Source organism: Pleurodeles waltl, chromosome 4_2 (assembly GCF_031143425.1).
Source record: "Pleurodeles waltl isolate 20211129_DDA chromosome 4_2, aPleWal1.hap1.20221129, whole genome shotgun sequence".
Classification (NCBI taxonomy): domain Eukaryota; kingdom Metazoa; phylum Chordata; class Amphibia; order Caudata; family Salamandridae; genus Pleurodeles; species Pleurodeles waltl.
The window spans coordinates 497,186,171-497,212,774 of record NC_090443.1 but is presented as its reverse complement, the minus strand read 5'-3'; the positions used below and the strand labels follow the sequence as shown (position 1 = coordinate 497,212,774).

Below are 26,604 nucleotides of genomic sequence, written 5' to 3'. Positions count from 1 at the left end.
GGAATTTGTGTAGGACCTCATTTATAAAGAACTGAAAGGCCGCAGGGGCATTACATAACCCAAAGGGCATTACTGTGTACTCAAATAAACCAAACTTTGTCTTGAAAGCTGTCTTCCACTCATCCCCCTCTTTTACTCGGACCAGGTGGTAAGCTTCCCGCAGATCTAGTTTAGTGTATACAGTAGAATGTCTTAACTGATCCAACAACACAGGTATTAGAGGAAGAGGATATTTATTCTTTATTGTAGCCTTATTTAGTCCTCTATAATCGATACACGCGCGCAGGGATTTATCCGGCTTCGGGATAAAAAAGAGTGGAGATGACACCGGAGATGTGGAATGACGGATGAACCCAGACTGTAGTAGGTCATCTAGGTAGGTTCTTAAGTATTTGGTTTCTTCGTCAGTCAAAGCATATTCTGTTATTAGGTAAAGGGGCCCCTGGGATAAGATCTATACGACAGTCATAAGACCTATGTGGGGGCAGCACACTAGCCTTTACTGGATCAAAGACGTCTTTAAAGTCAGAATATTCAGGAGGGAGACTTGGTTCATCTTGTATAACACTAGCACAGTGTAATACTGTGCTCTGTTCTGTACCTGCTTCTTGATAGCAATTGGTTCTACAGAAAGAGGAATCCAAAGTAACATTTCTATTCACCCAATCAATTTTTGGGTTATGAGTTGTTAACCAGGGAACCCCGAAATCAAACCAAAATTAGGAGTATCTATCAGATCAAAGCTAATCACCTCTGTGTGCCCGTTCTGACAGACCATAACAAGTGGACTTGTATGTTTTGTGATTAATCCAGAGGTCAATTCTGACCCATCCACTGCACATACTGCTTCAGGACAAGGCTTTAGGCACATAGGAAGTCCTAAGTTTTCAGCTAACTTATTATCCACAAAATTTCCTGTCGCGCCTGAGGCCAGTAGGACAGGGAGAGAATGCCTCACTTGGGTAGTAACAATTAAAACGACCTGAATTATGAAATGTCTAGGTATGTGCGGTACCATGAAGGCTGCAGCATTAGAGGTTTGATTAAGATGTTTTCTCGAACAAGTAACCTCTCCCCTTGTCGAGCTTAATCGTTTCCCGATTCAGTTGAGGAGGTGGAGGAAACAGCACCCTTTCGTGGATTTTTAGGCTTTACTGGACATTCTCTGGCAAAGTGACCTGCCCTTCCACAATATAAACATAATTGAAGTTTTCTCCTTCTTTCTTTTTCCTCTGATGTGAGTGAACCTCTGAGTGTCCCTATTTGCATAGGCTCAGGTTCAGGGAGTTTATTATCTGGGTCTTTCTTCTCGTGTCTAATACAAGTTAACCGTGATTCCAGTTTGTATTTATCTCCCTTTCTTTCTCCTAGTCTATGTTCTAATTTCACAACTAAATCTACAAAGTCCGAATAGTCTTCTGGCAAATCAACGATATGAGCCAGCGCGTCTTTTAACTCGTCTCTCAAACCTTTATAGAAAAGGGAGATACGCTTTTCTTCTGGCCAGTGTGTCTCGGTGAGTAAACGATTAAAACTAGTGAGATAGGTCAATAAATCCTTGTTACCTTGTTTAAGATTTAAAAGCTCATTATCACTTGCCTGCATGAAAGTGTGTTTTGCAAAAAGGCTGGTCATGGTACGTTTAAATTGATTCCAATTATGGAGGATGGTATCATCTCTCTCCACGAAAGGAATTGACCAATTGGCTGCTGTGCCACCCAAATAAGACAAGACGAATGCCACTTTCGTAGCATCAGTAGGGAACTGTTGTGGCGTACAAACGAAGTGTAATTGACATTGATTGATAAAAACATGGAATTTGTTACTATCTCCATGAAAACGTTCAGGTGCTGCTAAGGGCACAGCATTAGGAACATTAACAGTGACCTCAACTGGGGGAGGCAAAGTTGTATGTTTTGATGGCGCCCCTGTCTCTGAGGAGGTTTTAAACAAAGGCGTAAAAGCTGTGTTCCACTGAGATACCCTAAATTTATACCTGCATAAATCCTGTTTTAAAGAGGTATTCTCCATCTTTAATCTCTCTATTTCCTCTTGCATATGTTGCAAGATGCCAGACACTGATTCATTATGAGCCAAGTCCTCATTTAGGGCCTGCGCCATATCCGTGACGTCAATGCCCTCTATTTCTTCCCCGATATTCATCGTCCACCAGAACTGAATTTTTTTTATTTTATTTAAGGCTTGTGCTTCTGTCAAAGCCCAGCTCACCTGAGTCCTTGTTCAGTTCTGATGGAGGTTGAAGACAATCCGACCCCACCCTGAAACTGCTTGTTCCAGCACACTAGTTTTTAAAACAGTGCACTAAGAACAGAAGCTCAAGGGAAGGGGGGAAGTGGATAAAATAAAATAAAGAGACAACAGCGTTCTTGCGTTTCCACTGTTGAAGTGCTGCACAAATCTGCGGCCCTCTCTGACTTCGGTAGAAACTGGTGCCTAATGAAACATAAACAAAGAACAGATAAGTACATCCTATTCCTAACTGGGTTCCTGACTATCCCTTTATTTATTAGAAATTTTCTTCTAAAAGTACCTCTTGGATCCTGGTCTCTAGTTTCCAGGTTTGGAATGTGTTACTGCTCTGGGATGTGCTTTCTATTACTCTAAAGCTTCTAAAACATTAAACAAATACCGTTATCAGAATTATCAATATCAAACATTCATCTTAATATAACTAAAGCCTAAATTGCCAATAGCAGACTCACTTTTCCCATATTTCCAAAATCTTTTATAAAACAAATACTGTACTTTTACGTCAAAATACAGCATGTAATTTGTGCAAGTCCTTGATTTACTGTTTGCCTTGCTGTTAATGGTTTCCACGGTTCGATTCTTAAAAGTTCCATAAAAAAATGTTTGCTTCACAAAGTTCCGCAAAGTATTGTTGTAACAAAGAGTTTGAATCACAATGTTCGTGGAAGGTATATTGTTTCAAATTGTCTATACACGAATCCAGAAATTGTTGTCAAAGTTCTTTCAGGTAATAAAAGTTTTGCACTTACTTGTTGCTGGCAAGAGATACTGATCAGTCTAACCTTGTCTTCTTTCTCTTTTGCAGGTTGCTTGTAGGAGAGAGGCTGAGGCAAGGAGGAACCGGAAACCGGAAGAAGGAAGAGCCAGCAGCTGCGCCCATTGAAGCCAATGAAAGTCTGTAGAGAGCAGGAGTGCCAGCGCCGAGGGATCTGTCCTCAGGTAAGCGGGAGGTAGACAAGCACAAGCACTGGGCGAGGCTCGAGGGCTGCCTTTTATAGACAGGGCTGGGTGTGGTCCTCACATGCTGCACATGTTCTTGAAAGGTGTGCAGAGCTGGGTGTGGTTTGAAGAGCTGGGTGTGGTCCTCACATGCTGCACATGTTCTTGAAAGGTGTGCAGAGTTTCAGTTATTATGCAAATGAGTTAAATTAACACATGGCCTAGAGAGGAGTGGTTTAAAGAAGCCTTGGTAAAAGCAAGGCCCAATGTGTAAACAAAACAGCACATTAAACAACATACACAGAAGCCTAGGGGGGGGGGGAAGGTGAGATAACAAGAAAGGCTTTCAATAGTAAGTTTAAAAGGGAGCTATTACAGAACCCACTAATGCAGTGAGAGGGGACATGCTCTTTGCTGTGCACAAACCCTAACACACAGACACTGCAGTGGCAGGTCTGAGATATGTTTACAGGGCTACTCATGTGGGTGGGTCAACCAATGCTGCAGACCCACTAGTAGCATTTGATTTACAGGTCCTGGGCAGCTCTAGTGCACTTTGCTAGGGACTTACTAGGAAATCAAAATTGCTAGTCAAGGAAAAGCCAATTACACATACAATTTACACAGGGAGCACCTGCACTTTACCAATGGTCAGCAGTGGTAAAGTGCCCAAAGTACCAACAACAGCAAAAAAAAAGTCAAGTACACAGTCAAAACATGGGAAGCAGAGGCAAAAAAGATAGGTGAGACCACGCCAAGAATGCCACGTCTAAAAATGAATATGAACCCATAGGCCATGAAGCTCCTGGCTGCTCGCCATGTGACTCCATGCTGCTCCAGGTCTCGTTTACGTGGGAGGTCTCGGGACTGCTCCTAGAGTGGCTCAGATCAGTCCTCACCACTCTCTTGGAGTTGTTCAGGTATGTCCCTTTAAAATAAGAACAAGAAGTTTAAACACTCATCAACCTCTCTGCATCGCTCCCATTCCTCAGATGATTCAAGAAAATGACGCATCAAATCTCAACCTCACTCGCAGGTGGTTTCTGTCTAGCAAACGTTGGAAACTGGATCTGCTCTGCGCTTCCCCAAATTTCCTGAAGCCGGAGCAACCTCCGCCCAGCTCCAAGAGTTTTTTGAGGCAATGAGCTTGGCAGTCAAGCCCCTGGGAACTGTCATGGCCACCCAGTTTACAGAGTCAGATGTTTCACAGAATATCCCAGGGACTTGGTATTTTTGGGTACATTTATGAAGATGCAAAAAGATGGTTCGCAAAGCTTTGTGGGTGGGGGTGAGTCACATGTGTTAAAATGTAATAGAACTGTAACAAGAAAACATGATTTAAGACTGTTGGTAAAAGGAAACATGGTTGTCAACAAATCTCTTATATAAATGGACTTTAAAAGCACATTGCAATATATCTTGAACAATCCCAAAGTTTCTGGAACAAGCCAGAAGGCTCAGGAACAAACCAGCAGGTTCTGGAACAAGCCAATTAAACAGAACCTTACAACACATGGCATTCTATCTGGAACAAGTCAGAAGTTTCTGAAAACTGCCATGTGATGGTGGCAGCCATCTTTGTTTTCAGAAGGGTATAAATACCACTCCCTTGGACCACACCCTTCCCTATGCAATCAGATGTCCAGTGAAGACATCACCTGTGTTTCTCCTGCTGACCCAGCTTACCTGCGCAGGTAGGAAATCTTCCTCTGTGAACTTTTTGCTTCCTGGAGAGTGTGCTTGATGATCTGCAAGAGACAGAAAAGACAAGAGAAAGCTAAGTACATTTAGGGATAGATTTATGAAAAGTGCAGCACCACTTTTGTAGCGCCCCTTAGAGCCCCCCTAATGCCACCATGGTAGCACCCTATTTAAAACACGGCGCACCATGGTGGTAGTTTCTGTGACTAGCATCATAATTTTTTATACTAGTCCAGCACTTTGCAGGATTAGCGTAAAAATGATTAGGCTAATCCTGCAAAGCACCCAGTGGCCCTTTGTTATCAATGGGAGCCTCTTTTTAACAACTGCACTTAGCCGGCATTACAAACTGCAGATAAAAATGGCGCAAAGGAATCTCAAAGATTCCTTTGCGCCATTTTTATGGGCTTCCTACCGCCAGAACACCCCCTTGCACACATTATGCCTGGCCCGAGCATACAATGGCGCAAGGGGGTACAAAGTGGCGCAATGTAAGCTTTGCTCCACTTTGTTAATATGGTGAGGCGCTTTTCCCCTTCAAATGCCGCATTAATGTAAAAAAAATGACACCAATGTAGCATTGGAACGGCGCAATGCCAGCATAAATCTGGCCCTTAATGTTTAGTCCTTTTATTGTGTGTGCAAGTCAGAAATTTGAGACAAAGAAATCATGATTGAGCATCAGTAAAATAACTTGTTGGACACAAATTCAAGATACTAGATTATTTTCAAGGTACTTAATTATTATTCTGTGAATCGTGCAATCTGCACCAACCAGAGAGGGGCATTAAAGAAACCACACAGCAAGTGCCAAATCCAGAGGCTAGTTCTGTTCTAGTGAAGAACAAAACTAGAAAAAAAAACTAATGTTTAAAGGGATTCTCATGCAAATTCACAGGCATATTGAGTCTAGATTGAGAGAGACAATGTAAATGATTTAAACTGTAAAGCAAAAACTGTAACCTTTTTTTATTTATTTTTTTAGAAAAAATTAAATATTTTGTTGTTGTTGTTGTTCAGACACTTGCACACTGAGAAGCAAATGACAGATGAACCTGAATGGTGACACAGTCATTGGTTGGCTATTTTCTTATTTTGTCCCATTCCCCCATTCTACTTGGTGTTACTCCAGAATGGGTGCTGTGTACAACTCACTTGGTTGAGTATCAGGGGGAGTGGAAGGACAAGCATCACTGCTGCCGAACTGCTTATCATAGGCTAGTCACTGTCTGTTTAGTAACTGTGATATCTGACAGTCACATGCAGCACCACTTTTCTTAAATCTGCCCCCTAGTTCCACTTTGCTGCCCTGCTTGCCCATAGATGCTACTTGCTGTTCTCTGTGGGGCAGGAGCATTATCAGTTTGCTGTGCTCCCTTTTTGCCTCACCAGTGCCCCTCGGGTGTTCACCAAGGTGGTGGCACAGTTGCAGCACATCTGCAGAGGCCCGGGGTTTGAGTATTCCCCTACCTTGACAATTGGTTGTGGCTTGACCCAGGCAGTCATCTCCCATTTTCATATTACGGCAGACTTCCTGCATTCGCTGGGATTAACTACCAATGTGCAGAATTCACACCTGACTCCCTCTAAGACACTCCCTTTCATCGAGCTGTTCTGGACACAGTGCAGTTTTGGGCTTATCCCCTGGAACAGAGAGTCCAAGATACTCAGGCTATGATTCTGATGTTTCAGCTTTTATCCTAGATTTCAGTGAGGTTGACTCGGCGGCTGCTCGGTCTCATTGCCTCCTGTCTCCTGTAGGTAAAATATTTCGGTTGACATATGTGAGCTCTGCAGTGGGACTTGAAAATCCAGAGGGCACAGCTTCAGGGAAATCTCTCCGACCTTGAGGGAAATGCAAATGACTTCAAATGGGTCAACAGCAGATCTCTCTCTTTTCCCCACCCAGAGTTCACAGTGGTGAAAGATGCCTCACTCCTGAGCTGGGGCAGCAATCTGGGAATGGTAGCAATCAGAGGACTCTAGTGTCCAGTGGAATCTGGGCTTCCCCTTAACCTGCTGGAGCTCTGGGGGATCCGGTTCGCATTGAAAGCCTTTCTTTCTTCGATAAAGGGAAAGCTAGTGCAGGAGTTCACAGACAACACCACCGCCATGTGGTACTGCGACAGACAGGGCAGTTGGGGTTGTGGGCCCTTTGTCAAGATGTTCTGCACCTCTGGACATGGCTGGAACATCAGGGCATTTCCCTGGTGGTTCAACACCTGGCAGGCTCTCTAAACGCCAGAGCATACAAACACAGCCATCAAAGCCTGGGGGATCCCAAATGATGTCTTCATCTGGAGGTGGTGCAAGGTCTCTTCCGAGATTGGGGTGAGCCTTGGTTAGATCTGTTCACTACTGCTGAGAACGTGTAATGTCAGTACTTCTGAGAACTGGAGTTTCCAAGATGGCTCTTGCTCAGAGATGCATTTTGTCTCAAGGGGAGCCTAGGATTCCTATATGGCTTTCCGCCTATGCCACTCCTGTCCAGAGTTCTCAAGAAGATCAAAAACGACTAGGTCCATGTCATCTTAGTGGCTCCAGACTGGGCATGGAGAGTATGGTATACCGAACTCCTGAGCATAAGCATCTGTCCTCCAGTCAGACTGCCATTCATAACGATCTTCTGTTGCAGGAACAGGACAGGGTACTGCACCTGAACATGTCCACTCTACTTTAATGCAAGGAGACTGAGCGGTGACAGTTGAGGGTGTTTGATCTCCCTCCCAAAGTATGTGATGCTATTCTGAAAGCCAGGTATTCTTCTGCCAAAGACATCTATGCCTGCTGTCTGCACCCTAGTCCGAAGTTATCCTTTTCATTCTTTCCTTGGCCAGGCAAGGCTTTGCTTTGGAACAATAAAAAAATACCTGTATGCCATGTCTGCTTTCTGAGAGTTGTCAAATCAACTTTCCCTGTTTGAGTCACCTGTGTATCTAGATTCCTCAAATGTTTACTGCATATACTTCCTCCCACTCACTTCATTATGCTCCAATGGGAAATTGAATTTAGTTCTCACCTTCCTCATGTGTTTTCCTTTTGAGCCGATGAATAGCTACCCTTTACGGTTCCTAACAATCAAAACTGTCTTCCTTGTGGCAAGAATATCTGCCAGGAGGGTTAGCAAATTGTAGACACTTTTGATAAATCCTCCATACACTTCCTTCTTCCCAAACAAGCTGGTTCTTAGAACCCTGACCTCCTTTTTGCTAAAGGTGGTCACCCCTTTTCACTTCGGACAAAACATCACCTTGCCTACCTTTTTTTCTCCTCCTCATCCTTCTAAAGAAGAGGAGAGTCTCCATCGTCTGAATCCAAATAGTGTTATTGTTCAATATGTATTGTACCAAAGAATTCTGGGTGGATGATCAACTCTTTGTTGGATTTGCGGGGGCAGAGAAAGGGCCAGCAATTCAAAAGAGAACCATCTCTCTATGTATCATTCATTACAGTAAGATCTGCTACGCAGTGGCCAAGACGCAAGCCCCTGAGGGCTTAAGAGCTCACTCCACCAGAGCTACAGCTGCAACCACTGTGTAAACTAAGAGTCCCAGCTCTGGACATCTGTCAAGCAGCTACATGGGCATCACTGCGCATGTTTGCCAAACACTACTGCCTCAACAGCACTTTTCCTGTTCCGTCCTCCACAACCTTTTAGTCTAAAACAGTCCGCGGACCCACCTCTGAGGAGAGATTGATTTAGTAGCTATACTAAAGTAAGGAGTCTTTGGCTAGAAGTCTCTATCAGATGAACAAGTTACTTACCTTTGGTAATGCCTTATCTGGTAGGCACTCTATCTACCAGACTTAGTGACCCTCCCATCTGCCCGGTTCTGCATCACATTAAGAGATCCTCTGGGACCTCACTCTTGGCACACTAGTCATTTATCCTCAGCTTGGCTCCATGCTTCTGATGCAGAAAAACAGTCTAGAACTGAGATCAGGGTGCTGGGGTGTCATCTATGTAGGCACCACACACATCACTTCTGGCGCGGATGACACCACACGGAGCTGAACGAAGCCACCTACCAGCATGCAAGGAGATTGTTAAAAAAAATTCAGATTCAGTCTGATGTCTGGAACAGTTCTAAGGTAAGGGATCTGGGGCTAGATAAAGTCCAGAAAGAGACCAGAAATGGCCTTACCAAGGGTCAGTAACTTGTTCAGCTATGGGACAGGCACATAGAAGTATTGGAGATATTTGAGGAAGTGGCTATTGAAGGAAGTGTAGCGAAAGGAATAGTGCTATGTAGTGAAGAATGGAGGCTGTCTGTTACTTTGGGAGGAGCAAGGAGAATTGAATATGGTGTTAGGCCTCAATCATCCAGACAAAGTACTATCCAGGTGACGAAAGTTCTCATTCAACTAGGTAGGAATTGGAGAAGCTGGATAAAGAATTACCCATAGTTATTCAGTGATAGTCTTGAAAAGCTAAGAAGATTCAGCCATAAAAATATCTTGAAAGAAGGCACTAATCCGGTTGTAAAGAAGATTTGTAAGGTACCCTGGGTTTGAGAAAAGAATTAAAAGCTTAGTGCGAAGAAGTTTTGCAAATTAGACATCATTTAAAAAAAGGGATTCAGTATGGATGGTGCCAGTGGTTGTGTTACAGAAGCTGGGCAAACAGTTAAGATTATAAGTCGATTTGCATGACCTAAATCAAAATATTTGAGTAGCTTGCCAACCACTTCTGAACATTACAGATATGCTGCTCACGTTAAAGGATCCTGGGTTATTCAACTCACTGGAAATGTCATCAGGTTATTGGTGGACCTGGCCCTTTTTGCAGGGTCATCCCCAAATGGTTTGCCTCCTTCTTCCTATTTTTCTGACATGGTTTTGTTGGCTTTAGGACTTTGGGCACTTTACCACTGCTAACCAGTGCTAAAGTGCATATGGTCTCTGTCTACATTGTATTGGTGATTGGTTTATCCATGATTGACATATTTGATTTACTAGTAAGTCCCTAGTATAGTTCACCATGTGTGACCAGGGCCGGTAAACCAAATACTACTATGGCCTGCAGCACTGATTGTGCCACCCACATGAGTAGCTGTGTAAACATGTCTCAGACTTGCCCTTGCAGTGTCTGTGTGTCATGTTGACCTGGGGAGTGCACCGACGTGCCAGGCTCAAACCTTTGCCCTCTTAGTACATGTAAAGCACCCCTAAGGTAGGCCCAGGGTAGCCCCATGGGCAGTGTGTAGTGTATTTAAAAGGTAGGACATGTACTGGGGTATTGTACATGTCCTGATAGTGAAAACTGCAAAATGTGTTTTTCATTATTGTAAGGCCTATCTCTCCCATAGGTTAACATGGGATTGCCTTGAAATATCTTTTAAGCGTAATTTCCCATTGGGAGCAGATAGAGATATAGAGTTTGGGATCTCTGAACTCACAATTTAAATATACATCTTCTAGTGAAGGTGGTTTTTAAAATGCATGTTTGAAAATGCCACTTTTAGAACGTGTGCATTTTCTTGCTTAACCATTCTGTGCCTCTATCTGGCTTTGGAATACACATCTGGATCAGGATGACAGTTGGGCTGGTTGTGAATTCACTCTAGACAGTCACACAAAGGGAACTGAGGTGTTTCCTGCATATACTGATGGGTCTTCCTGGGACGGAGTGGTGGAAGAAGCTGACACTTGCTCCTGGATAAACCTGTCCCTTTCCTTACACAATACAGTCTCCAATTGCCTGGAGTGTGTCTGGGACCAGGACAGAAAAGGCAGGGTCTTGTGCACTACAAAAACTTTCCTTTGAAGTTTGCCTATTTTAAAGGCAGAAATGAGTATAAGTATTGGACCCAGAACCCTAGACTTTTAGAACACTTCTGGATCAAGAGGAGACTATGACAAGGAGAAGAGCTGAGGAGCTGTGAGGAGGAGTACTGCCCCTTTGCTGTGTGTGCTGTGCTGGGTTGGCCTGCAGTTGCTGCTTCTACTTTGGAGAGGACAAAGACTGGACTTTGCTGTGTATCCTACTTGTGAAGTTTCTCCAAGAGCTTATACTGAGCTTGCCTCCTGTTAAGAAGTCTCAGAGATATAAAAGACTTCACTTCCCAGCCTCTGGGTTCTCCTTTTGAGGACCCTGACATGCCAAGTGGTGCCCACTCCAGTTCCTGGGCCCTTGGGAGTGAAAGCTGGCCTAAAAACAAGAAGAACCAGGCACTTTGACTCTGGACGACCCCAGAACCGGTGCCGCTTCTCGACTACGCACAGCTGCTTGCACCCAAAGTCATGGTCCCCGCTGAAGTGCAGCGACGGATGCCCCTGGCCCGACACTGCCGCAGCACCATTGAAGTCCTGCAACATTGTGAGTCCTGTGTGCCGTGTCACGTACGTCCGTGCCACCCAACTCTGCCGCAGCACCTGCGACCCCGTGGTGTGACAGCGACCCTGTGAAGTCCCCTCATCACGTCTTGATCCACTGGACTCATCGACCCCGGTGGATCGTGAGGAACCGACTCCTCACCTCCCTAAGGAAACGACGCATCACCTCCTGCGTAGCAGCATGAAACCGATGCTGGACTTGCTCCAGCGATGCTTTACCTCCCCAATTCCATGCTACGCCTTTGACTCTGCTTTGTTTCTATGGTACTGTACTTGAGGTCTGTGCGACTCGGTGACGGGTACTGCACTCCCTCGTGAGTGACATCAGACTGTTGGGAATGACTCCGTCATTACACCGTGATAGCACCAGTTGAAGCTATTGTGTTTCTATGGGCTTTATTGGGATTTACTTTTTAAAAATTAATATCTTTGCTTGTGTGTGTTGGATTTTGTCATTTCGGTCTTGTTTTACTTAGATAAATATTGTCTATTTTTCTAAACTGGTGTGGTGTTCATTTGAAGTGTTTTCACTGTGTTACTATGTGTGGGTACAAATATTGAACACATTGCCTTTGATGTAAGCCTGGCTCCTCATGGCAAGCTACCAAAGGGGTGAGCAGGGGTTATCTTAGGAGTGTGACTCCCTTATCCTGACTAGAGTTAGGGTCCCTTCTTGGACAGGGTGTAAACTGACTGCCAACTAGAGACCCCATTTCTAACAGCTTTGATCTAAAATAGAGTTGTATTGCCATTCTTGACATCTCACTTCATTTGTTACCACTTTGGGTGCCTATCGCAACAAGCATATGCCATTCATTTTGGCACCTGCATCTACAGTGTTTCAAAAAATGATAAGCACACTCCTTAATAGTGGGACTGGGATGGCCTTCTTCCAAGATGATATCCTGGAGTAGAGGGCTGATATGGAATAGTATAATTTGAGACTAAAGGTTGCAAAGATATTTTTAAGAAATGTTGGATGATGCCGAAAAAAGGGAAGCAGCAGTTTGATGAAGATGGGGTAGATTACCTTGGACATCACATATCACAAACTGCAAAAGAATCCAAAGGAAGTTTGTTGAGAATGATTGAGGAAGCTCCATGCCCAACAAATAAGGATTAATTATGGTCCTTTCTAAGGCTAGCAGAGTATTGTGCTAAATTGGTTCCTCTCTTTGTAAGTGAGACATCAGCCCTACATAGAGTTATAGAAAAGAATGTGAGATCCGGAAGGAGTGTGGAATGTGAGGATGCCTTAAAGACGTAAAGAAATGGATAGTCACTGCTCAACCCCTAAAACCTTCTAATACCTATGATTTAAGCTTCAGTATTACAGTTACGAGTTGTTTTTGACTGGATGCTGTTTGGATGTGGAAGAAGAAGAAGAACAGGCGTGAAGAAATAGTAACGCTTTCATACAGAGCTGTATGAGGGTCTGAATTGCCTTATTGGTAATAAAAAAGAGTGGTGCTTGCAATGTGGTGGGGAGTGCAATATTCCAAAGCATATCTACAGGGTATGAAATTCAAATATGGATCATAAACCTCTTGTGGATTTATTCAGTACTAAAGTGGAGGAAGTGCAACTCCACGCATAGTTAAATGGCAATATAGACTGCAAGAGTTTCTGTAGCACCTGGAATATGTTCCAGTAGCAAGAAATTTTGCTGTAGATTTGTGGTCACGGCTGCCACTGTGTATGAGTGAGCTCACTGATTATGTGGACGAGGAAATAGTATGCGATTTGAGCCAAATCAATGCTGTGCAAGACAGAAGCCTTCTAGAGGGAGAATGGAGGAAATGTGTAGATGGAGACAAAGTTGTTTTGTGATTCAATTATTGCACAGTTATAGGGATGCCTGTGACCGGGAGTGTAGAAGTAGGGGCGGGCAAAATATTCCTTTCCGTTGGCAGAATTAGCAGAATTTTGCAGACTCTGCTCTTTGCTTGTAACCTGGAATTTTGGCAAAATACCGCCAATCGCTGTGCGGCAGAAGTGTTTCTCACACACAGCTCCAAAACGGTAAGTTGGGAAGTTGGGAGCGAGATTTGGCATTCTCAAGCATGATTTTCAGTTGTTAGGAGGACATCCGGTGAGATTTTTCCAACATGTGCGGATGCGGGAGTCGTGACCATTCGAGGTAGGAAGGCTGCTGCTCAAGTAGAGATCTATTTAAGCGGCAGCAAAATCAACTCAAGTATTTGCACTATTCTGGTGCATTATGTGGGGCTGTTTGCACTAATTTTTCAGCGTGGAACTCACTCCAGGTGTTAAATCAGAGTGTGAGCAGCGCAAAATGTCTTTTTCCGTCCGTTGGCAAATCTCTGAGGAATCTCGCCGAGTTTTTGGGGTAAGTCTGTGGAATTCAGCCCACTCCTGATTAGAAGGTGAACTGTGGGCAGTTAAATGTGTATGTTGAAAGTGTAGATTCTGTAATACAAAGGTTGTTAGTTTGGTGAAAATTGGCAGTTCCACATATTACGTATGCCTATTAACCAGCCTCTAATTTTTTTCACCAGATCGGTGCAAATCTGACAGTCAGTACTTCAGTGGAGTAGAGCAGTATGTTTCATTACTCCAAAACCCTATATTATGCTATCAGTGAAATCCATAAAACCAGATCTCTTTATTAAGAAAGGAAAAAGAATTTGTTTCTCAACATTTTTGAATACATGGAAAACGAGCAAGCATGTTCACGCTTTTTCTGCTCATAAATGTTGCTTGTAAATGGAAGAAGAAACTCAAAGTGTGGGGATCACTACATATTGTTGCACATTCATCAAATCGTCTCCTCTTCTAGTTCCATATAGTACTGGCTGGACTGCACAGCATGTTCATGGTATGTTAGTTAACAACACATTTTTAGTTACTGCTGCGTCCTTCACCGATCCATCAACTTGTTAGAATTGGCAGATTGTGCGGCAAGAGGCCTGGTGCTGCTGACGCATGTGCACAAATTTGGCTGGCATAGGACCTTGGGCTCCGAGGAAGAGCCCCCCTCTTCCCCCTCCCCGTACCCCTCCGCCAATGCACTTGTTTCTAGAAGGAATTAAAAACAAGAAAACATTTTAAGGCGCAGAGATGCTCAGGAGGCTATTCTCTATCGAGGCACTTTTGAGTAGTTAAAGAGCGACAGATGCAGCCGCTGCCCACTTGGGTTCCGATATAAAGCATTTTCCTGTCCTTGAAGGCGGTTTTATTCCCAGATCCATTTCTTCACATTCATTCTCCTCCGTTCCTGTATTCCCTCTGTAGCCTAAGTGCTGTAGGCGTGCCCACCTCCACAGAGCGCAGCGGCTGTGGCTGCCCAGAACTAAGGGGCTCCTGGGCACATACTTGGCACCAGAAGTACTGTGGAATAGGCCACTATCAAGCGCGTTTTTTGCTCACAGATAAATAACTAAGGGGCAGGAAACTCAGAGGGGAGCAAAGGAAAATAACGAGCTGTCATCTGCAAAAAAAGCTGGCACGTATGCTCGTTAAAAGAGACTCTACAAGCATGGAGCCCGGGAGCTACTGTTAGCAGTTCTGCATGGTGCGATGGAAACAAGGTAGCGTCCACTTCATAGGCCTGCGCGGTGGTGCTTCGAAGTGTTTGCTGCAGCTGGAGTGTCGCGACAATATACGTTTATGTCTATCTTCCTAATCGAAAAGTTCATAATATATGAAGAACTCTTTTTTACTTTTTTTGAGGCAGTAGGAAATCTCTAAATCATTCTTACATCGCAGCTGGAAAGCCATCAATCCCAGTTGGGAGCCCCACAATCCCCTCTGTTATCTCGTCAATCGTGAACGGCTGTACCAAGAATTGCCACTGAGCATCTCTCAGCCATGCCAGTGCGATATCTTTCAAATATAAGGAGATCTGGTTATTAGTACGGGACCCCACAGAACAGTAAAGCGTAACAAATTGGTCTGTAAATACCACTAGGATCCGTAGTGTCAGTTATGGCTGTGATAATATTTTCTGCCCAAGGACGTCTGGTTTATCAGCTAACATCTTCCTGGGTCGTTACCCCTCTCCATATAATCGAGCCTTGGCGTAACAATGCTGGAATATTCTGTAAATTTGTCTGCGTATGAGCCACTGCTGTGGTGGAGGGATTTTGTGTGTAATCATGCACTAGGTGTTTGGTTTATATTTCCAGACTTGCTAACTGTGACTGTAATTGTGTGGCCCCATTTTGCTTGGCAATGCAAATGCTCTTGTTACTGCCTTAGAAGCCTCCCACCCGCTACCACACACCCCACCAATCCCACATTCAGTTTAAAATATTCAATAATGTTGGTCTGTATATTGTTGCATGATGACGTATCCGATAGGGCTTCTGGACATATCCACCGGTGTCTGGAGCCAAGCCTGTGCAGTCAGTTTAAGTAATACAGGTGAGGGGCCTGTTAGTGTTCAGGACACATTTTGTACCCCTTGTGTGGTTAACCAATCTTCAGGTCTTGACTACATATTGTGGGGAAAATTAACACAAAAATGGACAAAGAGGGGGGATAGAAAAACAGAATTTGTTTCTCAACAATGACACCATAAATTGCAAATGCATGCACATAAGTTTGCAAAATTAATTATGTATATTGTAGGTACAGAATTAGAAGTTAGGCTCCAACACCATCAACCAAAAGATCAATAAAATGATGCAGTTTATTAAAAAAAAGAATGGTAAAACACATCTCTGTGGTGTACCAAGTTCCTTGTGACTTCCAATTAAATAGTTGTTGTCACCAGTTTTTTTTGGGTGCAAAATTCACCTGAAGGTAGTCCGTATTACGCTGAGGAAAAAGTGCCAAAAATGCTACGTAGACTTCCGGCTAATCCTGTTCTACAATTGCTGGAATTTATAGGACTCCTCCCAAGGCTGTCAGCGTGTTTCGGCCTCTGCTTATTTAGGCCTTGCCAGGACGAGGGAAGACAAGGAATACTCCTAAATCCTACAAACATTCAAAAAACAACCATCAAAACTGGTTATGGAACTAAGATGAGCTACTATCAATGTGGAAAAGCACTTATTCCTGTGCCATAGCACCCCCACTCAATGTCGCCATTGTACTGTGATGTGTTATTCGTGCATATATCGTGTTCAGGGCAAGCCAACAATTCCTACATATCTGAATTACCCTCCAAATGCACACACCATGCTCGGATGTAGTCATGCTGGCTTGCTTATATGGTGATGGAACCATGAACCAAAATACGATGTCAGGCATAGGTGACAGTAATCATGTTGAAGTGTAGAAAGGCATCATCATGCAAGTCAGTACCTGCAAACTTCTTATTCGGGGGAAAAAACACCCATAAACGTTTCACATGGATATTGATATATTATCATATAATCTACGGGGCCAGCTTTGTATCAAAAACAAAAAAAAACACATAGACATTCATGTACAAGAACACATACCAAAAAGGATGCGATTAGTGAGTGGCCTGATTTAGTATTCCCGCTAATTACCTTCTGTGGGCTCCTGGGAACAAATGGATTTCCAGAGCTAAACGGGTGCACACCTCTATTTGTATGGCTCCTAAAACAGAACAATCACAAGAAATTAGCAAGCGTGCCAACCACTAATGCAAAACTTAATCCAAAAGTTTACCAGCACCACTGCTGTCTACTTCCAGTCGGGGATTCGCACATAGGTCAGAATGCCATATAATTCAGGCACCGAGTGCCGATGTATGTTTAAGATGCCAACGGTGGTGTGATCCAGCTAAATACTAAAAATGGGAAAAAGCCCAGCTGGCATACTAAACATAGCGACCAACTTAACCTACGATCAGGGCCCTTTACATCCTTTTTGTGGCTGTGTAGGATGCATTGAGGAACGGCAAACGTGGCCTTCTTAGGCGGAATGTGGTCCCAAGTGGGGGAGAGCCATAAAGCAAACCATGTCTATGGTTCAAACCGTAGAGGGGATGTTATGCTTCATGCAGGAAAACAAACATCAAGAACAAGTGTATACTTCAAATATCCAGTTTTATTTCTAGAAAAGGACTCACGACTTGTCTCTAACAACAGAATCATACGAATGGTGGTTTCTCCTCTCATTACATTGTAAATTACGCATATTCAACAATGTCATGTTTGCATTCCATATGAACATTCTAACTCTAGGTATCTCTAAGTAAACGTATATCTATCTCTAAGTGTCTCTAAGAAAACTTACAAGAAACATACATACTTAAATGCATGTATAACATCATCTTCCTTTTTTAAACAAACAAACAAACAAAACAAACAATATATTATTACATGACATAATCCCTAAATCTAATAGGAATAGTTCGTACTCGCATTTCTTTTATCATCCACATCTATCAAACATCATCACATTTCTACCATCTGACTCTTCTGTCACTTCCGTTCTCTGAGTTGCACGTTCATCCCCTTGTCCTGCTTCTTTTCTCACAACCATTTGTGCATCATCAAAACCCTCCTTCAGCACATCCAAATGAAACCAATCTCTCTCATAACCACCAGCCTCATTTTCCCAATTATTTTTAAGCGTATTCCTAATTACATCAGCTTGCTCTTTACTAAGAGTAACAATATGATGTTTATTCCACCATCCTTTGTTTTACAACAAAACAGTTCTTCTATACACCATTTTCACTTTAATGAGAATAGAGAGCTTAGATTATCCTTTCATGACTTTTATAGTTTTTTTAACCAATACCCAATCACCCGGCACACTATTCTCCTTAACAAGTCTTACTTAGTCAAAGTTTACCTTAACCACTTTCTGATTGTTATTAATCCTCACACGTACTTCTTTTAAATCCAACTCCACACCAACTGTACCACACTTTTGATTCCACCAGTCAGGATTTTAATACAAGAAATAGGCTTTCTTCGTCTCAGAAAAACAAATGGAGCCACTCCTGTGATAATGTTAGGTATGATATTATAATTACACACCTTCAACTGCAATAAGTGTCTGACATTAAGCTTGTTCACTACTGCCATTTATATTCCCCCTTTCAGCATGTGATTTGCCCTCCTAACAAGACCATTAGATGACAAATTATATACAGGAACTCTGATATGTTTCACATCATGTTTTTTGAAAAACACAGACATTTCTTCAGACACAAAGGGCCATATTTATACTTTTTGACGCAAAACTGCACCAATGCAGTTTTGCGTAAAAAATGTTACCGCCGGCTAACGCCATTTCTTTGCGCTGTGTATGTGACAAATTTATAATTTGACGCACGGCGGCGCAAACCACAGGTATGAGTCTTTTTTTTTTACTCAAACCAATGCATCTCGTCGTAAAGAAAAACAACGTTAACGTGGCGAAAATGACTGTGAGCAGGTTTATGACGTTGCAAACCAGAAACACGCCGTTTTTTGACGCAATAGCGTCAAAAAGCGGTGCAAACACAGCAAAATGTGCTAAGGAGAGCCAAAATGGATCCCAGATGCCTGCACAGACCCCAGGAAGATGATAACAGACCAGGAACCAGCCAGGAGGACCCACACAAGACCCAGGACAGGGAGAAGAAGAAAATAAAGTGTCGCTTCAGTGCAGAGGAGCAGGAAATTCTGGTGAAAGAGATGACGGAACACCAGCACCAACTGTTTGTCACCTCAAAGTTGCCAATCAGTAGGAGAGAGGCAATATGGCAACAAATTGTTGACAAGATAAACAGTGTGGCAGAAGTACGGAGAACAGTCATCGAGTGCAAGAAACGCTGGCATGACTGCAAGCACAGCACCAAGGAAAAGATGGCCAGGAACAGGAAGGTAGCACTGCAGTCTGGAGGTGGGAGTCCAGCACACCAGGAGGCCCTGGACCACATGGAGGAGATGGTGGCAGCCATCACCCCTGAGGAGATCGTCAAAGGGATTCAAGGACAGGAGAGCGCAGACTACCAGGAGACAACACAGATGCAGGGTAAGTCGCATGGGGAACTAAAAAGCCTAATTGTTAACTGCAACTGGGGGGGGACATACCCACTACACAATGCATGGAAGTCATGATATTCAGGGAGTGGCATGGTTAAAGGAGCACGGTACAGGGGCATGGTCCGTTCAGAGGAAACCTGGGGCACAGAACTACCCTACACCAACAACCTTTGCATGGGGGTATGCTGCCATGCCAAGGATGTTGGAAAGGTAAAGCCAGGCCAGGAGGGTAGGGTACAATTTAAAACTGGCATGCTGTCACACGTCAGCCAGTATTCTCCCTACATGAACTAGGGCTCAATTAACAACCTCTGGCCATATCTGCAAGTGGAATTTAACATTGACAACAGTTGCCATTACTACCTCTGCTGTGTGTGTAGGTCAAGTAGCTAACGGCAGTAACATCCCCATGGATCAAACAAACCCAAATTAGAGGGTTCAGGATGACAACGTTATCAATACCCTGAAATCAATACAAATGTTCCAATCCTGTCAAATGTTGATGTCCATAGTTGCTACAAACATCAGCCATTGTCATAAACATTATGAGGTACACAGCACTAATGTCATACCCATGCTGCATATGTCAGGGTCCACCCTGTGCCTGGGTCACAATGCAACATCCCAAATGTCGTACTGCTCAGACAACAGCATTGAGGGGGAGGACATATGTAACTGGTTACAAAAATACACCTGCATAGTCAGAGGAGGAAATGGAACACAGCTAGGACCATCAGTGCAATCCAATGTAGCACACATTTCCCAACATCAGCAGTACACACTACCAATGCTGACATCCGTATCGTGCCATACCAATGCAATACATAGTATGTGCTAGATCTCAGCAACATATAGGTGGATGTGAAATATCAGAGACTGGGGCAGTTCCAGAATGTTAAGTGTGGTTCTAGTGCCATTAGAACACCCACAGCCAGTGAAAGGCCTCACCATGAGAATGAAAGTAGACAGAGGGTTGAGTAGGACAAGAAGGTGGCAATTCACAATTTGGCCAGAACCAACACCTAGAGGATGTGATGCTGATAAGTCCACAAACTGACCACAATACATGTGACATGCAGGTGAGGCATAGGCCTGGGAGAATGCTAATATGAAAGACAGGAACAAATAACAGGAACCAAGATCACAATGAGAAAATAATTGGAATGCAGGCACATCACAAATCCCACAACACAGACACACTAATTGTACCATATCTCATTGCAGAGGATGACGGCTCTCCTGCGGATATGCCTGTCCAGGACTACCATGATGACATGGATGACGAGCTGACAAACATCAGCCAGCAGACCCTCCAAGATGTCCTTGTAACCCTCCAGACCCCACCTTCTGTCACAAGGAGGAGCTCAGAACAAGCAGCCATCACAGAGGACCCACCCACAACATCAATTGTAAGACCTGCCAGCTCCAATACAGCTGAGGACTCAGACGACACAGGCACCAGCTTTGAGAGAACTGTAGTTGGAGTACAGCGGGAGCTGGCCAAGGAGGTGCGGGTGGGGATGGAAAATATGGCAGCCAGCCTAGAGGGGGTGCGTTCATGCATGATGTCAACTGCAGAACAGGCATCAGCCATGCAAGGGCGAACAACAATCTTGCAGGAACTTGAAAAAAGGTTGAAGGAAATCAGCACAGCTGTAATAGAGTTGACCCAACACCTACAACAACAATCCTGTCAACGCATGCACAAATGCAATATTGAACCCCTCAGGGCCGACCTGGCTGCCTACCAGGGAGATGTGGCTTCTATTCTTAAGAACCAGCAGCTCCTCCTTGCTGCAGTACTGCCCTTAAGACCCCTACAGTTAGCAGCTAACGGGATGTCTGACTCCACGTCTTCAAACACTGAGGTGTGTGTTGCCCCTTCACAACCACCACCACCAATGGCAGAGGAGACTACACACACATCAGAAGATGAAGACGTGGAGCAGATCATCTTCACCCGTAAGAGTACCCAGTAGCACTAGTCCCTGCCACATGGCCACCTATTGCCAAGGTCTTGTGCTTTGTAACATGCCAGTCTTGCAACAACTGTACTCAAGCACTGTTCTTCAGCCCACTGTTTAACTTGCCACCCTGCCCTGTGTTTGTCTCTCACTAACTCATTGGCAAATCCTGTTCCTCTGCACTGTCTGACACTTCACCCCACCATGTCCAATGACATGTCCTTTTGCACTTGTGTAGGATCACAATGGAAGGTGTCACACTAATGGACTCACAATCATGGACAATGTACATATAGCACTACAGCACTTTAAAATAAATAGCACTTACACAACAACTTTGTCTATGTGTAATGTGACACATCAACCGTGAGGTAGATCGGTGATGTTTACCTCAGGTCAATGCTTATAGATTGTCAATACACCTGACCTGAAAGAATGTTGGTTGATAACTATGCACAGTGGTCTGGATTATACCATCATCTGCCCTTCCTGAGGGTTATTTCTGAGGAAAATAGAAACGATACACCATTATGCTGTGTAGGACAGAATAACGCTTCCTCAGGGATGTGTAAGCCAAAAATTATTGCCTTCAACTTTTTCTTCAAGCCAAAACCTACGTATGTGACATTTGACCCACATTTTACCTAACACACACCATACTGCATGCAGGGATGTGTATGAGTTTACACACAAATAAGTCACCGGTCTGAACATTGTAACAAATGATAGGTGTGAGTCATGTATACCATACTACATGAGAGCATACTACCATTACCTTATAAGGATTCGCTTGGACATCAGTCTGCAGGCAGACTTAACACAGTGTCCTCAATACCAAATCTGGTAGCAAAGTATGTGACATTGAAAACATACATCACAAATTAACCACACTTTGGGATCCATAGTAACCGTGAGTGGTGGGTGCAATGGATGGCCGAATCTTAGCTAAGTAGCTTTGGTGTAGCTGCCAATGTAACAGCTCAGTTGGGATTTGGTTGCAGCATGGGACACAAAAGCTAATACAAAAGAGACACTGTTCACTCATGCCAAGGCCCTGATCTACAAGCATTTGACACATACTGTAAAGGGTTACCTAAATATTTATTAAACAGTAAAAACAGAAGCTAAAACCAGAGGAAACACCTTACCTAACCTACACTATTCTAACTACACATTACCCACAACTGGCCCTAACTAACCTAAGCTAAACTTACTTATCACATTTAACAAAACGATCTAAACATCAACCCCTGACCCCCCTTATAAGACGGGACACGTGGAGGACAACATATACTAACCTAAACACATACTATCTTATATTAAACAAATATATATATTTTTGTAATTTAGTTTTTATATATATATATTTTTTATATATATATATATATTTTTAAAACACTAAAACCCCAACATCGTCCCTCACCCAACCAACCACACACATAATAATAAACAGATATAAAAAGGATCATACCCCTAACCCCCACCCATTACTACTAACTAAATTAACAGCCTATAGTAACCTAACACTAAGGGCCAGATGTAGGTACAAAAAAATTAGCGACTAGCAATTTGCGAGTATGTGCGACTCGCAAATTGCGTGTCGCTAATAGGAATGCAGGTACAATGTCCGTGTACAATTTGCGACTCGGAGTCGCAACGCAGATAGCGGGTCCGCTGTTTGCGAGGTCACTTTTTGCGAGTGGGTGACCCAAATTGCGAGTACCATGTAAATTGATTGCAGGTGCTGAAGAACACTCCAGAAACCACTCCAGAACACTCTGGAAACACTTCCTGGCACATGATGATGACATCACAGCCAGGAAGTTTACAAATACACCTGGGAGGAGGGAGGACCACGCCCATTTTAAACTGCTGAACTGCAAACAGGAGGAACAGCAGCTACAATGGCTGAAACACCAAGAAAACGAAAACTAAAATTCTTTGAGAAGGAGCTGGAGGTGCTGACAGAAGAATGCTGTCAGCACTATGATGAACTATTCGGAAAGGCAGCCCTCAATGTGCCAGAAGCCACCAAAAAACAACTCTGGCAGGAGATCCAAGAAAAAGTGAACTCCCTGGGGGTGAGCCACAGGAGTGTGGAAGAGATAAAAAAAACGGTGGTATGACCTCCGCTCCCGGACCAAGGAGAGGGTGGCAGAAAGGCTCCAGATGATGAGAGGCACAGGAGGGGGACCATCATCCGTACCACCACCTACACCCCTGGAAGAAAGGGTGGAGGAGACCATGGAGCAGGAGATCTGGACACCTCTGAGCCCACTACATCAACCGGTGAGTACCATGTGATATGCCTGTACCCCTATCAATGCCATATCCCCGCCCACCATGTACACAGGGGCATGCTCAACCAAGATAGCTCCATTTCAGGGTAGCAAACACCAGAATGATGCATTATGGGAAATGTAGTCAAGTAGGCAGTTCATAGGCAAATGTTTATTAGGAAGTGTGCAACAAATAGTAGACACTGACAGTCTTTTCCCCATGTCCCACAAGTCTCCCACAAGACACCACCACAAGCCACAGCAGCCAGCCCCATGAGTACAGCACAGGAGCTGCCACCACTCCCACCTGCACGACCAACACCATCCCTGTGATGTCCACACCTGCTGCAACTGTGTTTCAGGAGGCTGCGCCAGCAACAGGCAGGAGTGCCACAGTAGAGCACACAGGGCATCCACCACTGCGCAGGCGACGCAGGTACAGGAGAGCAGGGCTGCAGGCTGCTTCCGGCCGTCCATCTACCACCAACAGCGAGGCACAGCTGCTCCGTGGTCAGCACCTGCAAAACAATATATTAGGGCGGATTAGTGGTGTTATGCACCGCTTTGTCAGAAACAACGAGGCCAGCATGCAGCCGCTAAATTCCCGAATAGACGTGATTGCCACAAACACTGGGGACCTAGCCCTGTCCATGAGGGATCTGGTGGCAGGACTACTGGCACAGGGCGAGGGTGGGCGGCGCAGGGACCATCAGCTGGTACAGAGGCTTGACAGGATAGCCACATCAATTGGCAGACTGGCTGTTAACACCACTGGCCTGTCGAGAAGGACAGTTGGCCTCCAAGTAGAAATGGGCCATTTTGCAGGGGATGTGGCTAGAGGCCTGGGCCGGATCACACACGTGATTGACTTAATGGAGGCACGGCATCTGTCCAGGGGCACAGGGGACACACCCCAGGACAGCGAGGAGGGCTCTACAGTGAGCAGTGTCTCTGCCAGTGACACTAGGGTGCTCCGGAGTGGGAGTACCAGGCAGAGCACTGCAGAACCACCAGGGACCAGCCAGGCTGGCAGAGGCCACCGTAGGACATAGACAAAACCCTGTCCCTGATGTTGGGGCACATGACAGCAATGTGCCCCATGCATGGTTTGCATTTAGATGACCATGAACAGTTAGTATTTGTAAATAGTTGTATTTCTGCACATATTAAATAGTTTTTTTGTTCCACTTGACAAATGGAGTTTTTGGTCAGTAGGTGAGTATGGTTGAAGTTGACACGTACCTTCCAAAGTATTGGTTTGCGATGTGTTCCCGTCTCAGTCTGCCTTGATTAGCTATACTCCGATCCCCATGATGGCGATGTGGTTGCTCTTGCTCTTCATCCTCAGGATCTGGGTCTGCAGGGGTGAGAGGTAGCCCACGTCGGGTGGCAATATTGTGCAGGATGGCGCATGCAACAACAATTTTGAATGCTGTAATGGGGGTATACTGGAGGGCACCTCCACTGCGGTGGAGGCATCTGAATCTTGCTTTCAGTAATCCGAAGGTGCATTCAATCAGGTTCCTGGTCCTCTTATGTGCACTGTTGTATCGCCTCTCTGAATCATTGCTGGGTGTTAAGAACGGAGTCATTATCCATGGCCGTAGAACATATGCACTGTCACCTGTTGGGCACAAACATTACACTGTTAGAAAGTCCTGGTTGGTGTGCACAGTGACCTGTGTGTATGTCTGCAAGGTGTATGCAGCTCTACTTAGGAGGTATCCGTCTCCAAACTCCCCACGTTCCAGGCGTTGGTGTATCCCACTGTGCCTAAAAATTTAGGAGTCATGGGTACTGCCTGGAAATTTTGCAACAATGCCAGTGATGACATAATGGGCATCACAAACAACCTGAATATTGAGTGAGTGGGTACACTTTCTGTTGCGGAACAGATGTTCCAGGTTAGCAGGGGGGCATATTTGAATATGTGTCCCATCTACACATCCTATGACATGGGGAAAGTTGGCAATCCGGTAAAAGTCCAGCTTGGTGCTGTTAATTTCTGCCTCATCCCTGGGTAGGTATATGAAGTGAGACATGTGTGTGAGTATGGCATCTAGGAAGGCCCTGAGGAACCTTGACACTGCACTTTGAGATACCCCACTTGCCACAGCAATGACCCCCTGATAGCTCCCCGAGGCCAAGAGGTGCAGTGAGCATAGCACTTGCACATGCGTAGGGATGGCGCAGCCGCGCAGAGTCTGGTGTTCTAGCTGTGGTTTTAGTAATTCAATTAATTCTAGTATGGCTGCGCTGCTAAGGCGGTATTTATCGTATATCTCTTCCTCAGTTTGCTGGAAAAGGGTCTGCCTTGTTCTATAAATCTTCTCCTGTCTGTGTCTCCTCCTCCTCCTCTGCTGGGCTGCGTGGACTCTCCTCCTCACTGCTATCAGGTATATCTCCACCATCTTGAGAAACCCAGATGCCTTCTGGGTCTCCTTTTATGCTTTGGTAATGATTACCACCTGCTCTGAGTTAGTGGTAAATGGGACATACAAACTGGGCTTTTTGCGACTAGTCGCAATTTGCGAGTTGCAATTGCATATGGTTTGCGACACGCAAATTGCGACTTCCTATTTGCGGGTCGCAAAATGGGGTTGCAAATTTAGCGAGTCGGTAACGGCTCGCATCGCTTTTTGCGAGTCGGAAATGGGATTTTTGCATCCCATTTCCGATTTTGCACAGTCGCAAATAGCGATTCGGGCCATTTGCGACTCGCAAAACTTTGCTACATCTGGCCCTAAGCCCCCTAAACTCACTAATTAAAAGAACCAGGAAAGAGGAGGGATGGGAAGGAATCATGGCTGAGTATAATGTCTACAAGTTGGCCCTCCACAGGGTCCTTTTGATGTCACGCACCCTTCGATTTACTTGTGCCACCTCCTGCTGCAGCCTGGTCATTTTCCGCAACATACGGTCCAAGTTCCGTTGCATCTGTAGAAAAGCTGCTTGGTCTATGACTGCAGCAGGGGTGGTCTGGGTGCCAGTGGAGGAAGTATGAGCCCTTGTCGGTGCCATGTCTGTAGGAGGAGGTGCAGGTGGTGCTGTGACAGGTCCTGGAGCTGTGGATGTTTACGGTCCAGCAAAGGTACCTGCTAATGTTGGTGCCACCTGGGTGGTAGTGGTGGTGATGGTGGCTGTGGTAGACACGGAAGGGCCACCTTGGGCAAATGCCCTCCACACTCTGGAAGC

At 44.7% G+C, this 26,604-nt stretch overlaps 1 long non-coding RNA gene across 1 annotated transcript in view; it reads right to left on the bottom strand.

The window, feature by feature from the left end:
• Nucleotides 1–4,894: 4,894 nt before the first annotated feature.
• Nucleotides 4,895–26,604, bottom strand: part of LOC138294166 (uncharacterized) — a 103,760-nt gene continuing 82,050 nt past the window's right edge. The window contains exons 2-3 of the long non-coding RNA XR_011203235.1: nucleotides 16,710–16,779; nucleotides 4,895–4,958 (exon numbers count right to left, since the gene is read on the bottom strand). This is a non-coding gene — a long non-coding RNA (uncharacterized lncRNA). The remainder of the gene's footprint in view (nucleotides 4,959–16,709; nucleotides 16,780–26,604) is intronic.